The sequence below is a fragment of the Diadema antillarum genome, unplaced genomic scaffold, assembly GCF_040938485.1.
Source record: "Diadema antillarum isolate AM-2024a unplaced genomic scaffold, OU_Dant_1.0 scf00000050, whole genome shotgun sequence".
NCBI classification, from domain to species: Eukaryota; Metazoa; Echinodermata; class Echinoidea; order Diadematoida; family Diadematidae; genus Diadema; species Diadema antillarum.
In genome coordinates this window covers 559417-573753 of record NW_027270939.1, presented here as the reverse complement: position 1 = coordinate 573753, position 14337 = coordinate 559417, and positions in this window count along the sequence as shown.

The window sequence follows — 14337 nt, the reverse complement described above, 5'->3', positions numbered from 1 at the left end:
CATTAAGCCACCTATGAATGAACCCTTAAAAGGTATATCTTCATATCGTAATGCGATAATGAGTGCATCGATTACAAATCAACACGTTAAAAGCTCTCACAGCTTCCGCTAGTATATAACTAACACAGCCAAGTGCCATAATAGTATAAATGTATATGAATAATGTATGAAGAAAAAACATGTAAATTGCTTTTGTTGCCTTTGTAGAAACGCATCAAAAGTAAATTAATGACAACATGTAAGTAGAAAAACGTCACATTTTCTCAACCATGTTGTCAATTATTGTTATACTTGTGGCTGTATGGGTTCTTATTGAAACTTATAGACAGGGTTTTTTTTCCTCGATATATTTCAATTTTTCTGCATCTATATCTGTATACTTTTCTTAAATTTCCTGCAACATATCACATATAGAGTTCTAACACTGTATGACATCCTGAATTTTTATTGTGTTTCGTTTTCCACTTGGCATTCGCCATCGTCTGGCTCTTTCACTCAAAGGCTTTTATTTTCTTCTGTCAGCAAGCAATAAGCAGTGACAAAATGCGTAGTCAAAAGATATCAACAAGCACAAAGAGCTATTGATCCCTATAATATGTTACGGGAGACGCTGCACTTTAAAATATGAATTAGATGAAATGAATATACTTTTAAGATGCCATGCCCTCTCGATTTTATTCCACATAAATACAGCAACCGTTTGTCAAACAGACGATAACACGAACCATGCTAATAAATACACAAAACAACATACACGTGTTAAACACACAGACACAGACATAGACACACACACACACACAGACACACACACACTTTTTCTAAATCACTTTCATTCAAATAGTACCCCAAAACAGCAATCAATATGTTATTTCTGTACAACGTAACGAAAATAGTTCCTTTAGTAACATTTCCGCACTTGGAAATGTGAACTGTCAAATTAGGTAACAACTGAGACACATATTTTGATTCAAGCTTCATTGTAACAAATGTAATGAAAAAAGTACATCGAATTACCAACGAAAATAAATGGAAGCATATTTAGAATAAGACCTATCCCCATATCGACCCTAACAAATATACCCTTAAACTTTCTAAATAGTATCTAAAACAATCCATGTTTACGATCTTTGTCATCATTTTCTTTTAATTCGATAACTCCTTCTTGTGCATGAGATATTGATAAATTATCCCTAGAGCCCCCTTCAAGTAAAGCCCAAGTATTCGTATATCTTAAGAATTTGCTTGATAGATACTTTATTTTCTGCAAATCAATATACATAAGTTACATAATCATGGTAACATGTGGGAAATATACAAAGTAAATTTAAAACAGAGTCGTTTGACTTGCATAAACAACGATACAAAAGGAAATTAATGATATTTCATACAGTATGCATGTCTATGCAGCAGGGATTACAATAACAATTGCAGTTAAGAAGCGATTGTCCAGAGGGCCGCCATTGCAAGCACTGCTTGAAAAGACGGCCGACCCGAGGAAAAGGTATAGGGACGTACTTGATTCGTAGCAATACAAATTGCAAAGATAGCAGGGGGAAATAAACTCTGATGTGTGATGGTGGTGAATGTGCGTGTAAGTGCTTGAAAGTGCACAAGGGCAGATAGGCTTGAATTTAGAATAATGGAATTGATTCGCTGGAAGAGGGAACGATATGCGATGTTGCTATAGGGAGACCAACATTAGTCATATAAATTATTCGTGCTTAATTCATATTTCGCTATAATTCGTAATAAAATGTGCTTCTTAAAGTTTGCATTGAATGAACTTGACAAGAAGGCACACTGTTTCAACTCCTCAGGAAGAGTGTTCCATGTATAAATGCGGACCATGATGTCTGATCGACTTTTGAGCTAGTAAAAGCTTTGGATTACTTTGGTATAGGGTATGAGTAAATACGGTCATTGGTTACTAGGGCATTATGAAAAAATGATAATACATTTCGAGTGTGTTTATACATAAATATGGCAGTTAGGTATAAATGTATATCATGGGCCTTTAGAGTTTTTAGGCGATAAAATATGGGATCAGTGTGAGCCGAGAAATTTGAATGTGTGCATATAGTATTACGAAGAGCCTTTTTCTGGAGAAGAAAAATTGTGTTCAATTTAGTCTTGCTTCAGTTGCCCCATACGATACTGCAGTACATTACATATGGTAAAAATAAGGTGTTATATAACATTATTAAAGTTTGATCGTTAATTTAGTATTTCATTCTCCTTAAAACACCAGTTGCTTTAGATATTGTTGTTGTAATATTCAGGACATGAGCATTCCAAGTTAGATTGCTATCTAGGATCACTCCTAGGAACTTGGTTGAATGTTTCTCATCAATGTTTGTATCATCAATAGAATTACTTTGAGGAAGGGTGGGTTGGGATTGAAGCGTATGGAATTGTATAAAACATGTCTTATTAATATTCAGTAAAAGCTTGTTACTTCTAAACCATTTGAAATGTTGCTTAATTCCGTATTTAGTATATCAACCAGTGTTACAATGCCCTTGTGGGCATAAAAAAACATTGGTGTCGTCTGCAAATAGGCCTAAGATGAAGTTTAAACGAGGAGAAGAATTGATAATAACATCAATGTAAATCAAAAAAAGTAGGGGTCCGAGGATAGATCCCTGAGGGACACCACATGACACGTTAGAATATGATGAGTGACTGGATTTAAATGCAACATATTGTTTTCGATGACTTAGATGACTTCTGAACCACGACAAAGTAATCCCTCTCACGCCATAATTATGTAATTTTTCAAGTAAAATGTCATGATCGATAGTGTCAAATGCTTTACTAAGATCCATAAAGACTTGAATTATGCGCTCCTTTTTAGTAAGCGCATCAATAATATTGTCGACAGATTTGATTATAGCATAATCGGTAGAAAATCCTTTCCTAAAACCAAACTGATTCGGATTTATTATTTCATTTTCAATCACGAACGGGTAGAGACGCTTGTAAACTACTTTTTCAAGGATTTTCGATATCGCAGGTAACAATGAAATGGGTCTATAATTGTCCACCATTGATGGATCTTCTCTTTTATAAATGGGGATATCTTTGGCGATTTTGAAGGAGTCTGGATACTTACCGTTAAGTATAGAGATAGATTGAATACATGGATGAGAGGGGCTGCTAGGGGGTAAATTATTTTTTTTTTCAACAAATTCACCCTTAAGTTATCAGGCCCACATGATTTACTACATTTCAGAGATCGAACAGTATCAATAATTTCCGATTCATTAATTGGAGTAAAGAACAAAGAGTTTTGATTACTTTCAGGTAAGTAATCTTTATAATTATTGATATCATTTATAGGAATGGATGCTGCTAGAGAAGGACTAACATTTACAAAGAAATTGTTTAAATATTTGCAGTTTGGTCAGGATTGGTAATGACATTATCATTAAGAGTTATGCTATCAGGACATTCCGTAGGTTTCTTTTTGAGTATTTCATTAAGGGTCCGCCAAAGAGCACTTTTATCGTCCTTATTAGATTCGAGTTTATTTGAAATATATGATTTACGTGAAACTCGAATCCAGGTAGTTAATTTGTTTCTATATGTTTTATACCTTTTCACGTTTTCAGGAGTAGGTTTTCTCAGAGATATTTTATAAAGACGGTTTCGAGTAAGAATGGAATGTATAAGACCTTGAGTAATCCAGGATTGCCGAGCTCTTTTCCTTTCATTTGTTTTGGGAGTTAAAGGAATATTGACAAATTGCCCTGCATAGACGTAAATAAGCACTGAATTGATCAGTGTTTTAGTAGTAGTCATGATAAAAAATCATGGGCGTATATACTCGAGCGGGATTCGAACCCACGACCTCCCGCTCACCGGACAGGCGTCATCACCACTAGACCACCGAGCTTTCGCCCCACAGCAAGTGTTGGTTCTAATCCTTATAGCATGCAGCGGGTACTGCGTAATTATTCAAATTCATTAAATTCTTCTGTCGAGATGCTTTCAATGCAACTGATTGATTTGTCAATCTTATTGTCAGACTTATTGATGTTGTATACTCACCCTCTCTCTCTCTCTCTGTCGACTATTCTTTCTTGGAACTGTTGTCTTATTCTCCTTCGTTTTTCTTGAATTTTCTTTGACATCTTCATTTGCAATGCTTCTGGCTTTGCGCCTCTTCTTATCTCCGCGTCTTCTCTCTCCACAGGGGATGGTATACTCCCATCCCCACTCATAATATTCCCACTTGGTGTCGCGTCTCGCGCCATCATGTATTATGCGGTTATACCATTTTAACCGTTTTACCATTTAAAATTATTTTCTGATACTAATTCCCTTTTGTGATACATCACCCCCCCCAAAAAAAAAAAAAGGAGGAAAACCGATTTTCTGATATCGCAAACTCAGTTTGTGATAGAAAGAATTGAATTTGGGATATCACAAATTTACGAAATTGTAGCCGATGAACCTAAGTTGTCAAGTTTGTGAAATCAAGATATCGACTTTGTGATATCACAAAAATAGTTTCTCGATACCGCAAATTCAATGCGTAATATCAAGAAATTGAATTTGAATAACACTGTAGATTCAAAGTTTTGAACGAAGGTTGTTTGACGGGTTTGTCCTATAAAGTCTCGTTTTACTATTTTTCACACTATTATTACATTTCATGCAAAGAAACATCTGAAAATCCATCAGAGTTTCTCAAACCCTCAATCAAATTCACAGTGATTTTCGACACTGAACTTAATATTTTCTGAGTATTTCTGCACAACAACGGCGTAAATCCGTACTGAGGAGTGGGGGGGGGGGGATGATCGGCGATAGTCACCATCACCACGATTACAAGCCCATAACCGGATCGGCGCAGCCTTGGGGGGGGGGGGGGGGGGGGGGGGGGAGAAGCTTGGTACCTCCACCCACACACACACACACACTTTACAGGGATCGGATGTCCCACTCTTTTGTATGAAATATAAGTGGGAGGAGAGTGGCAGCAAAAATATGAAGTCTTTTTGTTCTTCTTGTTGCTGTTTTTTGCTTGTCAGATGACTTTCGGCGGAAGTAGACCTTAAAAGTATGAGGACATTTTTTGTTTTTGAAATATATGTGAGAGGGAGCGCAGCGACCGAACGGGAGGAGGGTGTGTGTGTGTGGGGGGGGGGGGGTATCCCTCTCTCACACGAATAAGATTTTGCATTTTCAGACCTGAAATTCGGCGATCTGGGGGGCATTTTATGAAGCGTTTTGGTCGGATATATTTCTGACAAACTGTTATAAAAGCTATGGAAATCCTTGCATCTGATTGTCAGAGATCAAATTGTCCGACAACTTTGTCGGACAAAATGCTTCATGAAATGCCCTCCTGGTGCACACTTTTGGTGATTTTTTTTCTTTACAAAACAATAAGAAAATGAAATATTCACAATATATTATTGAATGACTAAATCGTGGTATTTCAGCTCTTGCTCCGCCTGTGCCTACTAAATAGTGGGGCCTATCACCGGCGTAGACAGGATTTGATTTTAGGGGGAGCGGTTATGCGAGGGAGCAAAGCAAGCGAGGGGGGAGGGTGGGTATGGTACTGGGGTTTACCCCTCCCACGGTGAAATCTTTTTGCATTGAAAATTTTGATATTTTACAGTCCAAGAACTGCCGTTTGTAGCTATATTCTGCGCTTTGGAAATTAAGGAGGGGGGGGGGGGACGCACCGGGCGCAACTGCTGTCAATCACTGGCAGCAACATCAGGAGAATGGCATAGCGATTAAATGCGAGCGAACGGAGCGAGCGAGCTTGAAAATTTTGACATTTTACGGTCTAAAAAATGCCTTTTGTAGCTATACTTTCTCGCTTTGGAAATTAAGGGGGGCCGCACCGGGCGCAACTGCTGTCAATCACTGGCAGCAACATCAGGAGCATGGCATAGCGATTAAATGCGAGCGAGCGGAACGAGCGAGATTGAAAATTGTGACATTTTACAGTCCCAAAACTGCAGTTTGTGACTGTATTTTTTCGCTTTGGAAATTAAGGGGGGCGCACTGGGTGCAACTGCTGGCAATTACTGGCAGCAACATCAAGAGAATGGCATATAACAATAAATGCGAGCGAGCGAAGCGAGCGAGCTTGAAAATTGTGACATTTTACAGTCCCAAAACTGCAGTTTGTGCAGTTTGTGACTGTATTTTTCCGCTTTGGAAATTAAGGGGGTGGGTACGCACCGGGTGCAACTGCTGGCAATTACTGACAGCAACATCAAGAGAATGGCATAAAAATTAAATGCGAGCGAGCGAAGCGAGTGAGCTTGAAAATTTTGACATTTTGCAGTCCAAAAACTGCCGTTTTTGATTGTATTTTTTCGCTTTGGAAATTAAGGGGCTCGCACCGGGCGCAACTGCTGGCAGTTACTGGCAGCAACATCAGGAGAATGGCATAACGATTAAATGCGAGCGAGCGAAGCGAGTGAGCTTGAAAATTTTGACATTTTACAGTCCTAAAAACTGTGGTTTGTGGTTGTATTTTTTCGCTTTGGAAATTAAGGGGGGAGCACCGGGCGAAAACTGCTGGCAATTACTGGCAGCAACATCAGGAGAATGGCATAATGATTAAATGCGAGCGAGCTTCAAAATTTTGACATCTTACAGTCCAAAAACTGCCGTTTGTAGCTATATTTTTCGCTTTGGAAATTAAGGGGAGCGCACCGGGCGCAACTGCGGTCAATCACTGGCAGCAAGATCAGGAGAATGGCATAGCGATTAAATGCGAGCGAGCGGAGCGAGCGAGCTTTAAAATTTTGACATTTGACAGTCCCAAAAACTGTCGTTTGTGGCTGTATTTTTTCGCTTTGGAAATTAAGGGGGGGGGGGGGAAGCACCAGACGAAAACTGCTGGCAATTACTGGCAGCAACATCAGGAGAATGGCATAATGACTAAATGCGAGCAAGCTTCAAAATTTTGACATCTTACAGTCCAAAAACTGCGGTTTGTAGCTATATTTTTCGCTTTGGAAATTAAGGGGGGAGCACCGGGCGAAAACTGCTGGCAATTACTGGCAGCAACATCATAAAAATGGCATAATGATTAAATGCGAGCGAGCGAAGCGAGCGAGCTTCAAAATTTTGACATCTTACAGTCCAAAAACTGCCGTTTGTAGCTATATTTTTCGCTTTGGAAATTAAGGGGGGCGCACCGGGCCCAACTGCGGTCAATCTCTGGCAGCAAGATCAGGAGAATGGCTTGCATAGCGATTAAATGCGAGCGAGCGGAGCGAGCGAGCTTTAAAATTATGACATTTTACAGTCCCAAAAACTGTCGTTTGTGGCTGTATTTTTTCGCTTTGGAAATTAAGGGGGGGGGGGGAGCACCAGGCGAAAACTGCTGGCAATTACTGGCAGCAACATCAGGAGAATGGCATAATGATTAAATGCGAGCAAGCTTCAAAATTTTGACATCTTACAGTCCAAAAACTGCGGTTCGTAGCTATATTTTTCGCTTTGGAAATTAAGGGGGGAGCACCGGGCGAAAACTGCTGGCAATTACTGGCAGCAACATCAGGAGAATGGCATAATGATTAAATGCGAGCGAGCGAAGCGAGCGAGCTTCAAAATCTTGACATCTTACAGTCCCCAAACTGCCGTTTGTAGCTATATTTTTCGCTTTGGAAATTAAGGGGGGCACACCGGGCGCAACTGCGGTCAATCACTGGTAGCAAGATCAGGAGAATGGCATAGCGATTAAATGCGAGCGAGCGGAGCGAGCGAGCTTTAAAATTTTGACATTTTACACCCCAAAAACTGCCGTTTGTAGCTTTATTTTTCGCTTTTGTTTGTCCCACTTTTATGGGTGAACCATCCCCCCCCCCCCATCGACGCCTCTACATATGAGGGAGCTTTTGTTAAGTGAAAGATCCGCTGCACACTCTTTGATAAAGTAGGGAAATATACGTCAATCTCAAAAGTGTACTTATCGAAAGGGATCCAGTATAGCAGAGCTTTTGCATGTTTATGATTGCAATTCTCCATTGCACTTTTTCATTAAGAAAGTTCGAGATTTGTCCTCATCTCGGGAATTGCTTGGGGGATAAATGATTTGTCTGCCTAAACACAAATGCCCCTTTGCCCCCCGCCCCCCTCCCCCCCCCCCTCCCTCCCCCCCCCCCCTCCCTCCCCCCCTCCCCCCCCTCCCCCCTCCCCCCCCTTCCCCCCCCCCCCGAGATAGATTCGACGCCCCTGATCTTCCCTGGGTATGGCCATAAATGCAAGTACTTATAGTATCCTGACTAAGTCAGCAGTCACTGTCGTTTCTCATGAATGATTCAGGAAATGGAGGGGTTTCAATTATGACAATATAGTTTTTGTTATTGTTTGTTTGTTTTCGTACATATTTTGCAGATGGTCCCAAGTTACTCGCGTCATAGCATATACTGACGTTGTCAATGTCTGAGCCATATAACCTTACAGTGTATGTCCATGTTACTTTCTTCGCGAGCGAGCGAAGCGAGCGAGCGCTGGAGAAAATTATGTATACATTTTCCTACAAGATAGAATACTGTTCAGCTCTGTTACCTGTCTGAAGGCCGGCGTACAAACGTCATGCAATATGCCAAAATTGATACAATCACATTTCTGCTTCCTCCATTTTTTTTTCCAAAATTCAGGGGGGATGATTGTACAGGCCATCCCCCCCTCCTCCATTTCATGGGGGGATATATCCCCCCCCCATCCCCCCCGGGATTTACGCCCATGCTGCACAAAAGTAACGTTCGAATTCACTAACTCTCGAATTCCCTATGTATATCTGAACAAACTAAACGCTGCACATTTCTGCACAAAAGTGATATTCGAAATTCAATAGATTTTTAATAAAGTGAGTGCTGAAATAATTCATGTAAATTATGAATTATCACAAAATGGAATTAGTGATACGACAAATTGAAAATTGTGATATCAAAAATTTGGTTCAAGTGATAAACCAATGGGTATTCGTGATATCACAAATTGAATTTGTGAAATCAAAAAATTCGAATTGATTTGTGATATAAAAAATCAAATTTTTGATATCACAAAATGGAATTTGTGTTATCAGAAAATAGTTTTAGATAGTAACTCAAGTGTTGCTTATGAAGCCAAACCTGCCGAAGCGGTGCTTGAAAGGCGGATCTGTTGTACCCAAAATATGAAGCTCTCCCAACCCCCGCACTCCTATATACCACAGGTACCGAAGCGCTAGTTATATAACTAAATAATTCCGTTTCCATTTTGTTTCAGGGAACACCATCCTATAACATATAGCACCTCTACTAATAATCTTAAAGATGATGTGTTATATTCGGACACCTCAGTAATGACAGGTAGAATACATTGGAAGTAGACCTAATCTGCATTTTACAGCAAGTCGTGGTAGACACCTGATGAAATGGACGGATGAGGGACAAATAGGCCTATAGGCCCTGTGTATAGAGATCAAAAGGATATCGCATTTCTTAGGATTTCATATGATAAAATAAAGATGACACATTTCTTATAAGAAGGCATTTTACACATCGTTGGTATACCACCAGTATGATTATGACAATAATGACACTAAAAAAGTAGAATACCTCTGCTTGTTATCTTTACATAATCTTATGATTACTAAGGACTTTTTTACATCCCAACTTTCTCTCAAATAACTTTCCCAAATAAGCAGTAAAATGGAGTAAAATGAATGCACGTATAATCTTTACTCATCGCCTCGTACAGAGACCAACGACAGATGCCAAGACACATGAAAACATCGGTGTAGAATAACAAGTTGACCTTTCTCATTACAGAGGTTACACGCAGGTTTTCATGGCAAGCGGGGTTATCCGCTCGAAGAAAAAAATAACAACAATAGGTACATTACTAGTATGCTTTCCTCGTGCCCTTTGACCCCGTCATTCGGGTTTAAAGGCCCCCTGGTATCAAACTCGGGTTCTGAGTCTGTGATCGCTTCTGCCGATGTGAACACTTATCTTCATATCACGCAGTCAGGAAATAGATGAATGTATCAATTATGTCTATATATTTCGGGGTGTTTTTTTAACCGTCTTGTATACATTCCTGGAAAGAACATAGCATTTCACAGTGTGGAACACAGTGTGAAATACAAATCTCTTCACATTGTTATATCCGAGCGTTTTAATATTGTGAACACATTGTGAATCATCAATTCACAATGTGTAACAGAATATCAATATGTAAATACTGATGTGAAAAACAAAACACACCACAGTGTGACATCATCTTCACACTATGAATTTGAGTGTTTTTACAAAGCCGACTATAAGTTGCACATTGTGAACACACTGTGGGACACTGTGTTCTTTCCACTTCTGAAAAGTTTTCTCAGCTTTCATGACGTCATCAACAATAAGGTCAGCTGAAATTAGAATAACCTGTTGATAACCATGTTCACCTTGTCATAAGCAGGACAACCGGCGCACCACTGCTCATAATCTAGGACAAGCTCCATTTAAGATAATGAAACACCTTTTTTTTGCATACTTTTTGCACCTACAGTCTGTGGCAAGTGACAATCATATACTATCGTACCTGAGGTGCAGTTCTATGAGACTTATCTTGTTGAAGTCATCATTATCTTTAAATTGGAGTCGGTGGTTGAAGCCACAGTGAAATATCACTGGTTTGTAAAAACATTAGAAACTCAATAACGAATTTTTTAAAAGGATCATTATCATGCGTCCGGTTTTTTTTTTTAATGAAATCTCCATCATTCCGGTTTGACCACATTCATAATATAGGACATCTGGAATATGAAATTCAAATTTAGTTCAAATTCAGTCTTATTTTTCGACAGACGAAGAACATGCACTTCACCTTTTTTTTTGGTGACAAAGTAATAATGTAAACTGTACGTTGTGAAAGAGACAGGGAGTACATCAGCTAAACATGGTCTACATCGTAACTGATTGACAAAAGATTGACAATCAGTTGCAATGAAAACATCTCAACGGAAGAATTTCATGAATTTGAAGGGTCTACATCGTTGTAACAACGAAACACTGAAATAAACCACCCATACCAGGATAACAATTATTATACGCGTCGTACGAAAAAAAAAAAAATGGGGGGGGGGGGGGGAGGGACCCACTGAAAAGATAGTGCTTGTGATATGAGGGATCACCTGAAGCAGAAAATCAAAAAAATAAGTAACTTCAGAATCCCAATAGAGACAAGACTAGCATTACAATAAGATAACAGAAGAGACATGTATGTAAATACAACGGAGACAACGACCTGCAGACGTAGGCCTATATATCGAGGATATTATGCAGCTTCAAAAGGGAAAGGAAAAACAAGTATGCGGAAGTGACTATGAAGATTTTTTAACAAAATGGGAGACTTATGAAGCCGGAAAATGAGACTGTGAGCAATATCACTCATCTTGGCAAATATGTGTAACCTTAACACTCTCTATAGGTTTTCCTTTCTTTCGCACAATTTTGATGACACTTTCATGCTCCGATTGCTTGATTTAGCTGCTGTCACTTTAAAGGCATAATTTACCATTTGCAGATGAAACAAAAACCCCGTATTAGTGCTTTAAAATAGTTCTGAAATGTGGGTTGTGGATAAAAAGAACCACTGTAAAAATTTGAATTGGTAAAATCGATGTTTACTATTGTTAAATATGCAAAATGTGAACATTAGTTATAATTAAAATGTTTCCAGACTAAACCGTCTACAGTTATGGTTTATTGAGAAAAATACACATCATCTCCTTATATTTTAGGCTTAGTCGCGAAAATTTTATAAGATAGTATATTTTGTGGTACAACAGACCTACACATATGCATTAAATGTCATATCTTGATTTGTTTTTAAAATCACTGTTCCCAAAGGCAAACAGCACCTTTAAGTGAACGAGGTCGGAGTTCACGATCACTATGTACTACTTGACCCCGAAGGACAACTGCCACGATCATGTTGGAATATGCACGAGCTACACGGCGGAATAATGCCGCGTTAATCCCAATCGCCATAATGGTTGACTGTCATCTCTGTATAGCACAAGTCGATTTTGGCTGATTGGACGATTATTGTATGCGATAATGCTTGATGCCAACTGCGTGTTTTGCATGGGTGTGATTTATCACCCAAATCTCCTTCATTTTCCCTAGCTTCCTTAAGAAGTTTTTTGAACAAAAGGGGAAAATTAAGTTGTGTCGTCTAGGATGTGACACCAAGTGTTCAAGGCCGCTGATGAAATTGTCGTCCCAAAGAAATGGTCAGTGGTAAACCGATGGCCTATACTACCACTAATAAGCGCGAATATCTTAAGAGTCCTACGGCATTTTGAGCAATTCGTTATGAAAATCGAATTTAATCCAACTCCAGATGAAAATGCGTGGATTTTCATCACTTGGTCTTGCGCAGCAAAGACCTACTTAATAATAATGGTACATGGTGGCACCATCGGACAAGCATTGTATGTAAGATATTATGTACTAATCAGACATGCATCTCATACTAGATGTATGTCATGTATATCCTTGAAATGCGCTGCTTGCAGTCACGGGCAACGTGGAAAGTGGATATCTATATACAAAAGGCCACCGATTTTGATTCAGCATGGATTCCACTCTGTGTAAAATTCCCTTGTGGCGATAAATCAATCATTGTTCCAGTAAAAGAAATTCAACTGTTTCTTTTTCAATTCCTGTTCTCAGTAAAAAAAAAAAAAAAAAAAAAAAAATCAGTAAACTGTGCAAAATCGAAGGATTGTCAAAGAAAAAAACAACAAATGTTATGGAAGATACAATACAATTAAGAAATATGTTCAGACACATCCGTTCAAAATCCGGGGATTTAGAAATTTGTCTAGGAAATTATGTGCATGAAACTGCTGGGTCTGCGCCTCACATCATTGAAACATAATATGAATGCAGAATTAACAGCATTGTCAAAACACTTCAGCTCTTTCAACTCACTATTATTCTGCCATGTGTAACAAAATTATTGTACATGGATATCATAGCATCGATAATTGAAGTAAAATGATATATCTTACCAGTTCAGGGGTTTTGGAAACTATCTTCCTTCGAGGCGTAATCACAAAGTAACCAGCAAGCGATCTGAATGTGCGCGTCGAACCACTTTCAGACAGCTCCCATCTGTGGAATAGGAAGATGGAGTGACGTCATGTAATGGAACCAATCCAATTCTATGGGTAATGTTGGAACCAATCCGGTTACAACTCTATGGGTAATGTTAAAACCAATCCAACTCTATGGGTAATGTTCATTGGCAGGAGGCAGTGGCCACTTGGCGCGGACTAGACTTCATTTTCAGTCAAGTCCAATTAGCGTTGAGTCAGTCCGATGAGTGTCGAGTCCGATGTGTGTTATACTTGTGTTATGTGTTGTTTGAAGGTTTGCATGGTGAAGTAAATGAGGGAGAAATATTTGCGGTGACACCATGTGTATGTGTCCTTAACCGGATCGTTGTTTGGCAGAAGAGCCTAGAACAGTAGAAAGAGGAGAAATGAATTCTAAGCGACATATTATGGGGGTTGTGAGGAGGGCAAAAAGTGAAGAGTGGGGGACAGTAATGGGCTGGAAGTTGAAGTTGCTCTAGTGGAGATGGTAGAGAAAGGAACACTGAGAGTGGCAAGGAAGAATAGTGTGAGAATCAAGTAAGATGTTCGGACATCGTTAGAAGGGGAAAGATGAAATAGAAGGGAAGAGGAAGAGGAAGGAGTTGAATGTTAGAGAATCATGGAGATAGGGGAGAGCAGTGAAGATCCATGAAATGTTGTTCGACTATCGGGCGTGTCTCAAGTAGCCGACGGCCTATAGACTGTCTGTTGAGTTCCAACGATTAAGCAGTCATCGGACAAGTTCACTTTTGTCTTGGTTCTAGTCTGGATGCGAGAGGCTGAACTTTTTTTTTCTTTCTTTTTTTGCCGTCTACCCAATATTTGTTTGTTTGTTTGTTTGTTTTTGATGGTTTTACTCTCGGAGGTGCTGAATCCGAATCTGAATGATGCAGCTCTTAATCCTTGAGGGTTTTAAGATATATAAAATGGCTGCCAAAATTGGGAATTCCCATGTATATTCCCTTTGAAATGGTTAAGAATTACTGAAAACAATTGATGGTTTTACCCTATTTCGAGGGTTCTGAGTCCCAATCTGCATGATGTAACCCTTGTATCCTTGATGTTTTTGAGATATCGTGTTGTTGCAAGTCTTGTATCTTTAAAAGTTTTGAGATATTCAAAATGTCCTGTATAAACAGAAATTCCTTTTTGCTTTTGACATAAATGGTGCAAAATTATTGTCCTGTAAGATGAAGCAGAGGATTGACCCA